Raw genomic sequence first — 16269 nt, 5'->3', positions numbered from 1 at the left:
CTTCATTCCTTGAATGGAGTTGATTGACACATCATGGCAGTTTCAGTTGCTTTCTCTGAGATGTAACTGCACTTGATGTCCTCCCCTCCCTTGACTTCAATGTGAAAAATGCATCAGGGAAAATGTTGGAGTTAAAAAACAAGTTCATACTGAAGAACCATTCTTAAAAGTGCTTTTGGCTTCAAAGCTCAAGTAGTATTTATGACAAATTTGACAGCTCCCCAAGACCTGTGTTTACAATGGAGCTGGATGGCACTTATTGGCAAATGGCCTCATAGAGATGCACTGTACAAATGTGTCATGCACAGAGCCTAGCACTTTAATGATTACTCTTTTACTTCATTCCTGAAGTGGATTTGATTGCCAAACCACAGGAGTACCAGATGCTTTCTCTGAGAAGTAACCGCTCTCTATGTCATCTGCTCCATTGAGTATAAAGGGAAGAATGCCTCAATGAAAATGGAGTTGAAACTTCATTTCAAACTTTAGAACCATTCTGAAATGTTTTTCTCCTCTGTCATCACATTCTTTTCAGGATACATTGACTGGTCTTCAACCCCTTTCTTTCCTGCACAACTGGATGGCACTTTCTAGGCCAAAATTCCATGCACAATACGATTTGCATAAAGATGTGCTATGCAAACGTGCCGTGCAGTGACCAACACAGTCGAGGGACTGCTGTTTTACTTCATTCCTGGAGTTGACATGTGTGCCACACAAGAGCACTTCCAAATGCTTTCTCTGAGAATTAATGGCACTTTATGTCATCTTCTCCCTTGACTTCAATTGGGAAAAAGCCTCAGGGAAAATGTCAGTATCAAAAATCTAGTTTATACAGCAGAAGCATTCTGAAAAGCATATTTTGCTTCTAACCTCAAGTATTACTTAGGACAAAGTTGAGAGTGCTCAGTTCTCTTGCTTTTAAGCAAAACTGGATGGCACTTTGTAAACCAAACTGCATTGTATTGTATTCACAATACAAGCCTCAGATAAATGTGCTGTACAAATCTGTCATACAGAGAGCCAGATACAGGAGTGACTACTATTTTACCTCTTTCCTGGACTGGGGTTGATTGACACAGCAGGGCAGTTCCAGCTGCTTTCTATGAGAAGTAATTGCACTTGCTGTCATCTCCTCCATTGATTTCAATGGTGAAAATGCCCAAATGTTGGTGTCAAAAAAGTACTTCAAACAGCAGAACCATTCTGAAAAGTGTGTTTGGCTTCTAACCTTAGGTTCTACTTAGGACAAAGTTGACAGTCTCAGAGTGCTTTATTTAAGCAGAAATGAATGCCATTGATAATACAAACCTCAGATAAAAGTGCTGTACAAATCTGACATGCAGATAACCAGATATTCCTGTGATTACTGTTTATTTCATTCATTGAATTTAGTTGATTGACACAAGAGGGCAGTTCCAGCTGCTTTCTCTGTGAAGCAAGTGCAATTGATGTCATTCTCTTCATTGACTTCAATGAGGGAAATGCATGGGGGAAAATGTTGCAGTCAAAAAAACAGTTCAAACTGAAGTACCGTTCCAAAAATTTTGTTTGGCTTCTAGCCTCACATTCTGCTTAGGAAAAAGTTGACAGCTCTCCATGCCCTTTCTCTGAAATAGAACAGGATAGCAGTTTGTAGGCAAAACTGCAATTTACAGTACACCCTCAAAGAAAAATGCTGTACCAATGTGTCATACAGAAAGCCAGACACTTGTGTTATTACTGTTTTACTTTATTCCTGAAGTGCAATTCATTATCACACCAGAGCAGTTGCAGATGCTTTCTCTGAGAGGCAACTTCACTTTATGTCATATTCTGCATGGACTATAATGGGAAAACCTATTCCCAAGGAATAGGTTGGTGTCAAAACTTCATTTCAAAGTTAAGAACCACACTGATATGTGTGTTTGGATTCTATCATTAAGCTCTTAGTACAAATTTGACAGACCTTCTAGCCCTTTCTTTGCAGCAGAAGTGAATGGCACTTTCTAGGCCAAAGTGCTATTCAAAATATAATTCACATAGGGATGTGCTGTGTGAGTGTACCATGCAAAGATACATTGTCTACTGTTTTAATTCTTTCCTGGAGTGAAGTTGTGTGCCACACCAGGGAAGTTCCAGCTGCTTTCTCTGAGAAGTAGCTGCACTTTATGTCAACCTCTTTATTGACTTAAGATGGGAAAAAAATCTCAGGGGAAAAGTTGGTGTCAAAAAATCAGTTCAAATAGGAGAACTATTCTGAAAAGTGTGTTTGGCTTCTAACCTCACATTCTACTTATGACAAAGGTGACAGCTGTCAGAGTGCTTTATTTAAGCAGAACTGTATAGCAATTTCTAGGCAAAACTTCCATTCATGATATAAGCCTCAAATAAATGTACAAATCCTATATGCAGAGATCCAGTTACAAGTGTGATTACTGTTCTAATTCATTCCTGGGCTAGAGTTGATTGCCACCAGAGCATTTCCAGCTGCCTCCTTAGAGAAGTAATTGCAGTTAATGTCATCCCTTCCATTGACTCAAGGGGTTAGATTATTCAGGGAAAATGGTGGAGTTTTTTAAAAGTTCAAACTGAAGAATCATTCTGTAAAATGAATTTGGTTTCTAACAGCAACTACTACTTAGGAAAATGTGGACAGTTCTTCAAGTCCTTTCCATAGAGCAGCACTGGGTGGCACTCTCTAAGCCAAACTGACATTCACAACACAAGCCTCAGATAAATGTGCTGTACAAATCTGACATGCAGAAAGCCAAAGAGTGATTATTGTTTTATTTCTTATCTGTGCTGGAGCTGATCTACACACCAGGGAGTTCCAGCTGTTTTCCTTAGAAGTAACTGCACTTGATATCATCCCCTCTATTTAATTCAATGGGGAAATTGCCTCGGGGAAAATGTTGGGTTAAAAAAATGTTCAAACTGAAGAACCAATCTGAAAATTTTGTCTTATAATCACAAGTTCTACTAAGTTGACAGCTCACAGAGCACTTTCTTTTAAGCAGACCTGGGTGTCATTTCTAGGCCAAACTGCCATTCACAGTACAAGCCTCAAATAAATGTGGTGTAAAAATCTGTCCTGCAGAGATACAGATACATAAGGGGTTACTGTTTTAATTTCTTCCTAGACTGGAGTTGATTGACACACCAGGGCAGTTCTAGCTGCTTTCTCTGAGAAGTTTGAAATGTGTGTTTGGGGTCTAACATTAAATTCTTTTTAGTACAAAGTTCACAATTTGCAAGTCCTTTCTTTGCTACAGAAGTAGATGGCACTTTCTAGGCCAAAGTGCCGCTCAAAATACAATTCTCATAGAGATGTTCTGTGCAAGTGTGCCATGCAGAGATCTAACCAGTGGACTGTCTACTGATTTAATCCATTCCTGGAGTGGAATTGTGTGCCACACCAGGGAAGTTCCAGCTGCTTCTTCTGAGAACTACACCTGATGTCATCCTTTTATTGAATTAAAACAAGTTCAAACTAAATAACCATTTTGAAAAGTTCATTTGGATTCTACCCACAAGTTTTCCTTAGGACATGATTGACAGCTCTTTATATAGTTTCTTTACAGCAGAAGTCAATGGCATTTTTTTTTTTTTTTTGGTACTGGGAATTGAACTTGGGTCCTTGCGCTTGCAAGGCAGGCCACCGAACCACTGAGCTAAATCCCCGGCCATCAATGGCAATTTTTAAGCAAACAGCCATTTACAGTACAAGCCTCATAAAGATGTGATGTACCAATGTGTCCTTCTGAGAGCCAGTCATTCAAGTGATTATTATTTTACCTCATTACAGAAGTGAATTTGATTACCACACTAGGGCAGTCCCAGCTGCTTTCTCTTAGAAGTAACTTCACTTAATGTCATACTGTCCATTGAGTGTAAAGGGAAAAATACCTCAGGGAAAATGGAGTCAAAACTGCAATTCACATTTTAGCAGCATTGTGAAATGTGTGTTTCACTTCTAACATCAAGTTTTTCTCGGTACATATTGACAGGTCTTCAAGCCCTTTCTGTTCTGTAGAATGGATGACACTTTCTAGGCCAAACTGCCATTCACTAAGAAATTTGCACAAAAGTGCACTGTGCAAGTGTGTTATGCAGTCACCCAGAGAGTCAACTGACTATTGTTTTACTTCATTCCTGAGGTGGAGTTGTGTGCCACACAGGGCAGTTCCACCTTCCTTCTCTGAGAAGTAACTGCACTTTATGTCATACCTCCATTGACTTCAATTGGGAAAAAATCCTCAGGGAATACGTTGGTGTCAAAAAAACAGATTAAACAGCAGAACCATTCTGAGAAGTGTGTTTGGCTTCTAACCTGAGATTATATTTAGGATAAAGTTTACAGCAATCAGTGCTCTTTTTTTAAAAGTAGAACTGGATGTCACTTTCAAAACCAAAATGCTATTCATGATACAAGCCTCAGATAAATGTGCTGTAGAAACCTATTATGCAGAGAGCCAGATACAGGAGTGATTACTGTTTTATTTCATTTCTGGACTGGAGTTGATTGACACATCTTGGCAGTTCCAGCTGCCTTTTGTTAGAAATAACCGCACTTGATGTAATCTCCTCTATTGATTTCAATAGGGAAAATGCCTGAGGGAAAATATTGGTGTGAAACAAGTTCTAATTGAAGAACCATTGTGAAAAGTGTGTTTGACCCTAACCACAAATTGTAGTTTGTAGCTTCCTTTCCCCTCCCCTCCCCACTTCCCCTACACCTTTAGCCCTTTTCTTCCTATTTCACATTGTCAATTATACAATTTGGATCTTAATTACCCTTTTAGCTTTTCACACCAGAGATAGTTTCTCATTCTTTGTGGCTAAGTAATACTCCATTTTATAGAAAACCCCATCTTTATCTAAGCTCCAATTAATGGGTAATTGGGCTATTTCCAAATTTTAGCTATTACCAACTGTGCCACTATAAACCTGGGCATACCTATATTACTGTGGTATGATTCTATTAAGTCTTCTGGGAAACAGCAGAGGGATGGCTGGGTCAAATGGCACCTCTAATCCTAGTTGCTTGTGGTATCTCCATATGCATTTCTACAGTGGTTGCACCAGTGAGCACTCCCACCAAAAATGGAGAAGGGCTCCTTTCTCCCCACAATCCCGCCAGCATTTGTTATTGGTTGATTTCTTTTTTCTTTTCTTTCTTTCTTTTTTTTTTTTTTTTGGTTGATTTTTTGATAGCAGCTATTCTTACTGGGGTGAGGTGGAATCTCAGTGTTTTTTTCATCTGTATCTCTTGAATGACCAATGATGTTGAACATTTTTTCCTATATTTATTTGCTGCTTTTACTTCATGGTCTGAGAAATGTTTGTTCATTTCAGATGCCTATTTTTGAATCAGGTCTTTATATTTGGGGGCCTGATTTTTTTGAGGTCTTTATATATTCTAGGTAATAATCCTTTTTCTGAGGACCAGCTGGTAAAATTTTTTTCCCACATTGTAGGTTGTCTTTTAGTTCTGTTGATAGTTTCTTTTGCAGTGCAGAAGCTTTTTAATAAGATGAGATCCCAATTGTTGATTCTTTCTTCTAGTTCCCATGCTACCAAGGAGATGTTCATAAAGTCTTTTACTATGCCAAAGTCTTCAAGAGTTCTGCCTAACTTATCTTCCAGCAAGTTTAGTGTTTCTTTTTAATATTTAGATCATTGATCCACTTGGATTTTAGTTTAGTGCATGATGAAAGGTAAGGGTCTAGTTTTAATCTTTGGCAGGTTGAAATCCAGTTTTTCCAACACCATTTATTGAAGAGGCTATCTTTCCTCCACTGAGGATGGTTGGATCCTTTATCCAAGATGAGGTACCTGAGTTCATCTGGTGATGTTTCTTTATCTTCCAATCTATTCCACTGATCCTCAGGTCTTTTTCTTTGCCAGTACTATACTGTTTTTTATCACAGTGGCTTTGTAGTATAGTTTCAGGTTGGGGATTGTGATACCCCCTGTCATGTCTCTGTTGCTTAGAATTGCTTATGTTATTCTAGGTCTCTTCTGGTTCCAAATTATTTTGGATTGTTTTCTCTAGTTCTGTGAAATATACTGTTGAAAATTCAATCAGGATTGCATTGACTCTGTATATTAGTTTTAGTATGGCCATTTTCACTATGTTGGTCCTACCCACAGGAGCAGGGGATAGCTTTCCATGTTCTTATATCCTCCTCAATCTCTTTTCTCAGAGTGCTATAGTATACAGTGCAAAAGTCTTTGGCTTGAGTTAGATTGATTCCTAGATATTCATTTTTTTGGACACTATTGTGAAATGAATTGTTTCCCTAATTTCTCTCTCAGTGAGTATATTATTTGTGTACAAGAAGACTATTGACCTAAACAATCAATGGATTACAGAGGAAATTAAAGAAGAAATTGGACAGTTTTTACAAATAAATGAGAATGCCAATACAACATACAGGAATCTTTGGGATACAATGAAAGCAGTTCTACGTGGAAAATTCATAACATTGAATGCCCACACTAGGAAAACAGAGCAGGCTCAAATAAACAACTTAATGATGAAACTTAGACTCCTAGAAAAACAAGAGCAAGAAAAACCCAAAGCTCGAACAAGAGAGGAAATTATAAAGATCCAAGCAGAAATCAATGCAATTGAAACTAAGAAAATGATACAAAAAATAAATGAAATAAAGAGCTGGTTTTTTGAAAGAATAAATAAAATTGACAAACCCTTAGCTAATCTTATCAAAAAAAGGAAAGAAAAGGCTCAGATCCATGCAATTAGGAATGAAAAAGGCGAAGTCACAACAGATCCGAAAGAAATCCAGAGGATCATGAACACCTACTTTGAGAACCTGTACTCTAATAAAATGGAAAACACAGAAGAAATGGACAGATTTCTAGATACTTATGAATTACCAAAGTTGAACGAAGAAGATAAAAACATTTTAAACACCCCAATCACAATCAGTGAAATTGAAAATGTAATTAAAAACTTACCAACAAAGAAAAGCCCAGGCCCTGATGGATTCACTGCTGAATTTTACAAGACATTTAGAGAAGAACTACTACCATTACTCTTCAAACTTTTCAATGAAATTGAAAGAGAAGCTATACTTCCAAATTCATTCCTGGAAGCAAGTATCACTCTGATTCCCAAACCAGAGAAAGATACAACCAAAAAGGAGAACTACAGACCAATCTCCTTAATGAATATAGATGCAAAAATCCTTAATAAGATACTAGCAAACAGAATACAGAGGATTATTAAGAAGATCATCCATCATGACCAAGTCGGATTTATTCCAGAGATGCAAGGGTGGTTCAACATACGAAAGTCAGTGAATGTAATACATTATATTAACAAAGTCAAGGACAAAAACCATATGATCCTCTCAATAGATGCAGAAAAAGCATTTGATAAAATTCAACACCCATTCATGATAAAAACCCTGCAAAAAATTGGAATAGATGGTCTATACCTCAATTTAATAAAGGCTATTTATGAAAAACCATCAGCCAACATCATATTGAATGGCCAAAAACTGAAAACCTTCATGTTAAAATCAGGAACAAGACAAGGATGCCCACTATCGCCACTTCTCTTCAATATAGTTCTGGAAACATTAGCCACAGCAATTAGACAAGAGAAAGAAATTAAAGCAATAAAGATAGGAAAGGAAGAAGTTAAACTATCATTATTTGCTGATGATATGATACTCTACATTGAAGATCCAAAAAACTCCACCAAAAAACTTCTAGACTTAATTGACAGATTCAGTAAAGTATCTGGATACAAGGTGAATACCCAAAAATCAATAGCCTTTCTATACACAAATAACAGACAGACAGAAAGAGAAATAAGGGAAAAAATTCCTTTTACAATAGCATCCAAAAAAATGAAGTATCTAGGAATCAATCTAACAAAAGAAACAAAAGATCTCTACACTGAAAACTACAGCACTCTGAAAAAAGAAATCGAAGAGGATATAAAAAAATGGAAAGATATCCCCTGCTCCTGGGTAGGAAGAATCAACATAGTGAAAATGGCCATACTACCGAAACTGCTATATACATTCAATGCAATGCCAATTGAAATTCCAACACTATATTTCACAGAACTAGAAAAAAGAATCCAAAAATTCATTTGGAACCACAAGAGACCTAGAATAGCAAAAGCCATTATAGGCAACAGTCACATGGCACCAGGTGTAACAATTCCCAATTTGAAACTATACTACAAAGCCACTGTGATAAAATCAGCATGGTACTGGCAAAGAAATAGGCCTGAGGATCAATGGAACAGACTGGAAGACACAAAAACAAATGCAGATGTACTCAGCTACCTCATCTTCGACAAAGGAGCTCACCATCCTCAGTGGAGGAAAGATAGCCTCTTTAATAAATGGTGTTGGAAAAACTGGATATCAACCTGCCACAGATTAAAATTAGACCCTTATCTTTCGCCATGCACTAAATTAAAATCCAAATGGATTAAAGATCTAAATATTAAAACAGAAACATTAAACTTGCTGGAAAGTAAGTTAGGCAGAACTCTGGAAGACATTGGTATAGGAAAAGACTTTATGAACAAATCCTCAGTAGCACGGGAACTAGCAGAAAGAATCAACAACTGGGATCTCATCTTACTAAAAAGCTTCTGTACTTCAAAAGAAACCATTAGCAGAACTAAGAGACAATCTACAATGTGGGAAAAAATTTTTACCAGCTGTACCTCAGACAAAGGACTATTATCAAGGATATATAAAGAACTCAAAACAATCAGTCCCCCCAAATATAAAGACCCGATCCAAAAATGGGCATCCGAAATGAACAGACATTTCTCATACAAAGAAGTAAAAGCAGCAAGAAAATATATGAAAAAATGTTCCACATCACTGGTCATTCGAGAGATGCAGATGAAAACAACACTGAGATTCCACCTCACCCCACAAAGAATGGCTGCTATCAAGAAATCACACAATAACAAATGTTGGCGGGGTTGTGGGGAGAAAGGAACCCTTCTCCATTGTTGGTGGGAGTGCAGACTAGTGCAACCACTATGGAAATCAATATGGAGATACCTCAAAGAGCTTGGACTGGAGGTTCCATTTGACCCAGCCATCCCTCTGCTGGGTATCTTTCCAAGAGAACTAAAAGAATCATATCACAGAGAAGTATGTGCACCCATGTTTATAGCGGCACAGTTTGTAATAGCTAAATCTTGGAAACAGCCCATTTGCCCATCCGTTGGAAACTGGATAAAGAAGTTGTGGTTTTTCTATAAAATGGAATATTACTCAGCCATAAAGAACGAGAAAATAGATTCATTCATAGGAAAATGGATACATATTGAAGATATACTCCTAAGTGAAATAAATAAGTCACACATGTGTAAATACTGAATAGTTTCCCTGGTGTAAATAATCTACAACAATGCATAAGATTCTAATAAGATTACTGACATTTAGAAATGGGAAGAAAGGAGCTAAAGGTGTAGGGAAGGTTGGATGGGTAGGGGAAGAGTAAAAAGGGAAAAGAAAAAAATGTGAAAGAATGAAAAGATGAAAATAAAGTGTTTGTAGATGGGGAGGGGGGGTGAAGGGAGGGCTGAGGTAAGGTGAAAAGATGAGAATCAAGACTTGTCATGTAGAGGTACAAGATCCCAACAATGAATGTAACTGTACTGTATCCCTAAAATGTACCAATAAACTCAATTAAAGCTGAAAAAAAAAAGACTATTGATCTTTGTTTGTTGACCTTGTATCCAGATGCTCTGCTGAAAGTGTCAATTAAGTCTAGCAGCCTTTTGGAAGAGGTTTTTGGGGGGGGTGTTCTATGAAGAGTATTATATCATCAGCAAATAATGTCAGTTTAACTTGTTCCTATTTTTATTGCTTGAATTTCTCTCTCATGTCTAATTGCTGTGGCTAATGTTTCCAGAACTATATTGAACAGGAGTGTTGATATTGGGTATCCTTGTCTTGTTCCTGATTTTTAAAGTGAAGGCTTTCACTTTTTGGCCATTTAGTATGATGCTGGCTATTGGTTTTTAATAGCCTTTATCAATTTGAGATAAAGACCATCTATTCCAATTTTCTCCAGGGTTTTTATCATTAAAGGGAGTTGAATTTTGTCAAATCCTTTTTCTGCATCTATTGAGATGATCATATGGATTTTGTCCTTGACTCTGTTAATATAGTGTATTACATGTATTGATTTACTTATGTTGAACCATCCTTGCATACCTGGAATAAATATGACTTGGTCAGGGTGTATGATCTTGGTGAACCTCTGTATTCTGTTTGCCAGTATTTTATTGAGGATTTTTGCATCTATATTCTTTAAGGAAATTGGCCTATAGTTCTCTTTTTTGGTTGGGTCTTTCCCTGGTTTTGGAATCAAAGTAACATTTTCTTCCAGGAATGAATTTAGAAGTATTGCTTCCCTTTTCACTGAAAAGTTGAAAGAGTAGTGGCAGTAGTTCTTCTCTGATTGTCTTGTAGAATTCATCAGTGAAATCACTACGACCTAAGCTTTTCTTCACTGGTAAACTTAATTACATTTTCAATTTCACTGATTGTAATTGGGATGTGCAGAATTTTTTTATCTTCTTTGTTCAACTTTGATAATTTATAAGTATCAAGAAATCTGTCCATTTCTTCTGTGTTTTCCATTTTATTACAGTACAGGTTCTTGGAGTAGGTATTGATGTTCTTCTGTATTTCTGATGGGTCTTTTGTAGCTTCATCTGTTTTGTTCCTAATTGCATGGATCTGAGCCTTTTATTTCCTCTTCTTTTTACAAAGTTGGCTAAGTGAATATCAATTTTTTTAATCTTTCAAAAGACCAACGATTTGATTCATTGATTTTTTTGTATCATTCTCTTAGTTTCCACTGAATTTATTTCTGATCCAATCTTTGTAATTTCCTCCCTTGTAGAGCTTTGGGTTTTTCTTGCTCTTTTTTGTTCTAGGAGCCTGAGATTCATCATTAGGTTGTTTAATTGAGTTTGCTCTATTGTCCTAGTGTGGGCATTCACTGCTATGAATTTTCCATTTAGAACTGCTTTCATTGTGTTCCAAGATTCCTGTATGTTGTATTGGCATTATCATTTACTTGTAAAAACTGACTAATTTCTTCTTTAATTTTGTCTGTGACCCTCTGATTGTTGAGGAGAGTGTTGTTCAATGTGTGTTTGTGAATTGTTATGGCTTTTTATGCTAATGATCTCCAGCTTAATTGCACTATGGTCTGATAATATACATGGGATAACTTTGATTCCTTTTCATTTATTTAAACCTATTCTATGAGCTAGTATGTGGTCTGATTTGGAGAATGACCCATGTGCAGCCCAAAAGAATGTATATTCTGATTTTGTGGGGTGGAACACCCTATAGATGTCTATTAATTTCATCTCTTCAACATCTTGGTTAATTTTTTAAGTTTTGTCTAGATGATCTGTCTATTTGTGATAGTGAGATGTTGTGGTCCCCCTACTACAAGTGTATTAGTGCTTATTTGGTTTTTTATGTCCCTTAATATTTGTTTTATATAGTTGGGGCTTTAATATTTGGTGCATATATATTTATGGTTTCCCTCTCTTCCTCTTGGATTGTTCCTCTTATAAAGATGTAATGGCCTTCTTTGTCTGTCTTAGTCAGTTTTGGATTGAAATTTACTTTGTGAATAAAATAGCTAGCTCCTGCTTTTTTCTGGGCTCCTGTCACATGGAGTATTGTTTTCACTTTCAGTCTATGAGTTTCTTTCTGAACTAGGTTTCTTGCATATAGCATATTGTTGGATTTTGCTTCTTAATCCATTCTGCTGGTCTATTTCCTTTGATTGAGGCCATTGGCATTGATGGTTATAACTGATAAGTATTGACTTATCATTATTTTATTGTCCTATTGTTGGCTCTTTTTAATCCCCCCCCTTTAGTTTCTTGTCTTGCCTAGTTGATTTGCACTGTTGTGCCTCATGGTGTTGTGACCTTGTCTTTTTCTTGGATATTGTTTAGAATTTTTTGTAGTGCTGGTTTGGTATTCATGAAGTTTCTCAGGTGTTCTTCGTCATGGAAGTATCTTATTTCCCCACTCACTTTATAAGAGAGTTCTGCAGGATACAACAGTCTAGGTTGGAGGTTGTTTTCTCTTAGGATTTGAAATACCTCATTCCAGGCTCTCCTTGAAAAGAGGGTTTATGTTGAAAAGTCTTCTGTGATTCCAACGGGCTTTCCTTCACATGTGATTTGTTTCTTTTCTCCAACTGCTTGTAGTATTTTGTTCTTCTGTTGGGTTTCTAGAATCTTGACTATTATATGTCTAGGTGTAGATATTTTTTTGATCATGGCTAGTTGGATTCCTATATGCCTCACTTATCTGTATATCAAATTATTCTCTATTTGGGGAGTTTTCTGTCATTAATTTTGTGAACAGTTTTTTTAAAGTCATTTGTATTTCCTCCTGCTACTTCATGCATTCCTGTCAGTCTTATATTATTCTTCTTTGCCTCATCTTGAACCCTTACTGTTTTTAAGAGATTTCTCTTTTCATGGTCCCTGACTTCCATCCTATCTTCTATATCTGAAATTCTATCCTCATATTCATTTATACTGCTGAGAAAGCTTTCAATAGTTTTTAATCTCCTGGATATCTGTTTGAATCTGTTTCATGGATTCCATTTCTTTCCTATGTTGGCCATTCATGGTTTCCATTTCTTTCCTATGCTGGGCATTCATGGCTTCTATCATGGTCCTGGCCTCATCTATTTTTTATCCATTTCTGTCTAGAGTCTCTAATCATGACTTTCATTGTGCTCATCATCTTTGTAGTTATCTGGGAAATTATTTCTGTTTTGAATTTTTCCAGAGCCTGATTGATCTGTTTTGTTACTTCCTGTACTATGAGTTCAGGGTGTTCTGGTGGTTGATTGTCAGACTTTTCCACCTTGTTTCCCCAGCATTGGTGAACTGGAAGTCTGTATTTGTGCCTTGCTTAAGTGTTTTCTCATTTTCATTTTTGTTGTTGGTACTGTCCTGGCTTTAATTCCTGAGTCAATACTATGATTTTCCTGATATAGCTGCTCTTAAGGTTTTGAGTCTCTAATGACTCTGATACACTCTCATTTTCATAATATCAGGAAAGACAACTGAATAAATCAATCACAACCCTTGAGCCCAAGTGATACAATCAACAACACAATAGCATCAAGCACAGCTTTGAAATTCACAAATTGTGGTAGTTATTAATCTATCATCTTTAACCATGCGAATTAAATCAAAATTGAGGACCAGCCCAGAATGTTTATAGTGAATAAACTCTTCAGTATTGCAACTTTACCTCTCAGGATGGGAGCTTAAAAGGAGTTAGGAGGAAAGGAATAGGAAAGGTAGAAGAATAAAAGAAGAAGGTAACAAGTGAAGCCAGAGGACACAGAGGACCATGCAAATTGTAGGAACCTGTTGAAGACAAGAGGGAATGACAGAGTACAAGAACAAAAACAAGAGTAGAATAACAACATTAATAGGGAAGCTATAAATTATACTCACTTTCCTTTGAAACTAATGATACTTGAGTGAAGAAAAAAGAGAAGAAAAGAAAGAAGAAATCATAATTATGGCAGGAAGAGGAACAAATGGAAGATGAAGAAAAATGTGGGGAGCAAGAGCCTGCACCTGATAAAGAAGAAAGAAAAAAGGAAGAACTTTCAGAATGGGAAAACATAAAATTTTGAAACTAAAAATTAAAAATATGAGGAAAAGAAAGAAAGAAAAAAATTGAAGCACCTCTCTCAGGGTATATCTCTGCACCTCAATAGACAGTGTGGGCAGTACTGTACACAACTAAGTCAATTAGTCTCATCTAGCTGATGGCAGACCCATGAGATTCAGGCTGAATTCTGGCTTCAAGGGCCCATTTGAGCTCCTTGATCTACTGCACGGTTGAACTGTGCAAGGTTCTACTACATGTGTCCACTGGCCTTCCCCTGAAAATGGCCCAAGTTCTGATGGAACTACAACTTACCAAGTATGGAGGTCGGATGTGCCTTTATTGCAGTTGTTCACTTCTGTTCTATCTTCTGGAGCTCAGCAAAATAGCTTTTATGACCATACGTGTTTCTTCAGTGTGGATCCACATACTGGCACAAGCAGGAGGCTTGAGAGTACAGGGGGTTAGAATGCTGCAGGGGAACCTGTATGGCTGGGTGTTCCTCACCAGACTGCTCCAGTGAAGGCCTGTGGTGCTGGTGAACTCCCTGTGCAGATGGGTCATCCTCACTGGACTGAAGAGCTGGATGCTGGCAAATTCCCCATGCAGCTGGGTGTTCTTTACCAGTCTGCTCGAATGAAGGCCAGGGGTGCTGGTGAACTCCCCTTGCAGCTCAGCAGTCCTCACTGGACTGAAGACCAAAGGCACTGGTGACCTCCCCATGCAGCTGGGTGTTTCTCACCAGTTTCTCCAAAGAAGGCCTGGGGTGCTGGCAAGCTCCCATGCAGCTGGATGGTCTTCACTGGACTGAACACCCAGGGTGCTGGCGAGCTTCCTACGCAGGTGGTTGTTCCTCACTGCTCCAATGAAGGCATAGAGTGCTGGTGAGCTCCCCTTGCACCTGGGTGCTCCTCACTGGACCAGAGACCCAGGGCACTGGCAAGCTCCCTGTGTAGCTGGGCATTCCTCACCAGTCTGTAACCAGTTGTATTAACTTCATTTCCACAAGGAGAGTCTGGGATAGATGAGCGCTGTCAATATGATTAGAAAAATATCAGGATGTAACTTCATCCCATCTTGAAATTCTTCATCTTTGAGCTATTTTCCCCTTTATCTGCATTAATGCCTCAGAAGGTGGCAAATACCCATAAATTCCTCAGTTAAAGCTAAGTAGAAGCCTTCTGGAAGCTCAGCAGTTAAATAAAACAAACAAACAAAACACAACCTAGTAATTTTCTGAACTGTATGATAAAATGCACAGAAACATTCATATTTGAGCTGTCAACTTTGCCTGGATAATAATTTAAGGTTAGAAACCAAGCACACATTTCATAATGGTTGTACAGTTTGAACTGAAGTTTTCACCAGCCTTTTCCAGATGCATTTTCCCCTTAGTATCAATGTACAGGATGACACAAACTGCAGTTACTTCTCAGAGAATTCAGCTGGAGCTTCCCTGGTGTGGCAATTAACTCCAACTCAGGAATGGTGTAAAACTGTAATCCCTCAGTTATCTGGCATTCTGCATGACAGACTTGTACAGTACATTTATCTGAGCCTTGTATTGTGAATAGCAGTTTGGCCTTGAAAGTGCCATCCAGTTCTGTGTGAAAGAAAGTTCTCTGAGGGCTCTAAACTTTATCGTAAGTAGAACTTGAGGTTAGAGGCTAAACATACTTTTGAGAATGGTTCTACACTTTGACCTGTAGTTTTGACTCCAACATTTTTCCTGAGGCATTTTTCCCCATTGAAGTCAGTGGAGGGAACAGAATAAGTACACTTATTCTGGAGAATGCTTCTGGTACTATCCTGGTGTAATAATCATATTGAATCCAAGAATGAAGGAATACAGTAGTGACCCAAGCTTCTGGCTCTCTATATGAAACATCTGGACAGCACATCTGCACGAGGCTGGTATTGTGAATGGTAATTTGTCCCTGAAAGTGCCATTGACTTCTGCTGTGAATAAAATCTTGGAGAGCTGTCCACTTTGTGCTAAGAAAAATTTAAGGTTAGAATCCATACACACATTACAGAACTGTCCTACAGTCTGAATTGAAGGTTTGACTCCAACATTTTCCCTGAGACATTTTTCCCTTTAAAATAAAAGGAGAGAATGACATTAAGTGCACTTCCTTTTCATAGAAAGGATCTGGAACTGCCCTGGTGTGGCAAGCAACTGCAGTCTAGAAATAAACTAAAATAGTAGTCATTGGAGTATCTGGCCCTCTGCATGATAGATTTGTACAACACATTTTCTAAGGCATGTATTGTGAAGGGCAGATTGGCCTAGAATATTTTCAGGCACATCTGTATGAGGCTTGTATACTGAATGGGACTTTGGGCTCAAAAGTGTCATCCAGTTCTGCTGCAAACAATTTGGAGGGCTGTCTACTTTGTACTAACAAGAACTTGAGATTAGAAGATAAACACATTGAAGAATAGTTGTACAAGTTGAATTGAACTTTTCACTCCAGCATTTTCCTTGAGGCATTTTCCTCTTAAAGGTCAAAGGATAGGTCCACATCAAGTGCAGTTACATCTCAGAGAAAGCATGTGTAACCGCCCTCGTGTTGTAATCAACTCCACCTCAGGA

The 16269-nt window shown here is 37.8% G+C and overlaps 1 protein-coding gene across 1 annotated transcript in view; it reads right to left on the bottom strand.

Moving 5' to 3' along the window:
- The window catches only part of Pard6g (par-6 family cell polarity regulator gamma), a 144423-nt gene that overhangs the window by 102366 nt on the left and 25788 nt on the right, over positions 1 to 16269 (bottom strand). The gene's annotated exons all lie outside the window — the stretch shown is intronic.

This window comes from Fukomys damarensis, unplaced genomic scaffold (genome assembly GCF_012274545.1).
Source record: "Fukomys damarensis isolate Sample0158 unplaced genomic scaffold, DMR_v1.0_HiC HiC_scaffold_30, whole genome shotgun sequence".
NCBI lineage: Eukaryota > Metazoa > Chordata > Mammalia > Rodentia > Bathyergidae > Fukomys > Fukomys damarensis.
This window is presented reverse-complemented; position numbering and strand designations above follow the sequence as displayed.